This window comes from Triticum dicoccoides, chromosome 5A (assembly GCF_002162155.2).
Source record: "Triticum dicoccoides isolate Atlit2015 ecotype Zavitan chromosome 5A, WEW_v2.0, whole genome shotgun sequence".
Classification (NCBI taxonomy): domain Eukaryota; kingdom Viridiplantae; phylum Streptophyta; class Magnoliopsida; order Poales; family Poaceae; genus Triticum; species Triticum dicoccoides.
Window position 1 is genome coordinate 43,887,780 of NC_041388.1, and position 1,204 is coordinate 43,888,983.

At 49.7% G+C, this 1,204-nt stretch overlaps 1 protein-coding gene across 1 annotated transcript in view; it reads left to right on the forward strand.

The window, feature by feature from the left end:
• The window catches only part of LOC119299001 (histone-lysine N-methyltransferase ATXR7-like), an 18,581-nt gene that overhangs the window by 5,271 nt on the left and 12,106 nt on the right, over nt 1–1,204 (forward strand). The gene's annotated exons all lie outside the window — the stretch shown is intronic.

Below are 1,204 nucleotides of genomic sequence, written 5' to 3' on the forward strand. Positions count from 1 at the left end.
GAAGGGGGGAGGGGGGGGGGACACTGAGGGAAGGGCGGGGTGGCGTGTGGCAGCGCTTGCCGGCCGCATGTGGCGGAGGTAGACGGTTGAGGTGGGGTAGGCGGGGGTGATTGTGTGAGGAAGAAGAAGATGGGGTTAAAGATGAACAATGCACGAAATGTTTTTGGCCGTTGGATAAAGATATAGCGGTCCTGACGAAAGTGACCAACGCGGATGAAATTTTCAGGTACCTAATGTATAGGCACTCTCATATTGAAAACTTAACTTCACCCTTCATGCCTTACCCACTACAACCACCTCCATCCTCCCTATTTTTTTCTCCACCACGGATCAATCGCTTCCTCAAAACTCTCCCGACTCTGATGAAACTCATCATCATAACCTCTAACTTGTCATCGCCTAGCCTTTACCTTGCTATTAGCTTTGACTCGAGGTGAATCTTGTCTCAACAATATCGCTCGAGTTCCTGGTTATGAAGACGAAAGGGGAAGAGATCAAAATTGTTCTTTTTTCCCCTTTTTGGGATGGGGTGCATTATTTAGTACTTAACTATTTTTTACTTGCCAAAAATTACAATTTTGTAGATTTGGAGATCTTCATCCAACGACCTAAACCCATTCCTCCTCGTACAAATACCCCAAATCGAAACCCTAATTTCATCCTACCCGCCCACAGCCGCCGCCGCCTTCGTCCTCCTCGATTTTGCAGCCTCCTCACTGGATCAATCCGCTTCCCACCTTACTCGCACCCATCACCTTCATCATCCACGGTTCCGGCGACCTTCATCCTGGATCACGCGGACTCTCCTGACTCAGGTGAATACCTTTGCCCTAATCGCCAACTCGTAGATCTTCATCCATGGACCTTATATCCACCCTCTTCATACAAACACCCAGAATTAAACCCTAACTTCATCCTTCTCGCTGCCGCCTCCATCTTCGGTTCATGCGTTCTACCCAAACTCCCCAGACTCGAAACCCCTCCGCCCCAATCCCTAACTCGTCGTCAAGGCGGCTCTCGTCCCCACCGTCGCCCCCGCCTCCGCCATCGCGGGATTCAGAGAAGCAAGGGAGAGGAACACAAAAATTATAGAAACTTCATGTTCTGCCCAGTTTGGAAATCAATAATCAGAGGTGAGTAATTTTGTTCTTCCGATCATGATGATGATTACTGGCCGGGCCAGCTGTCCGAAACGCTCCTCCCC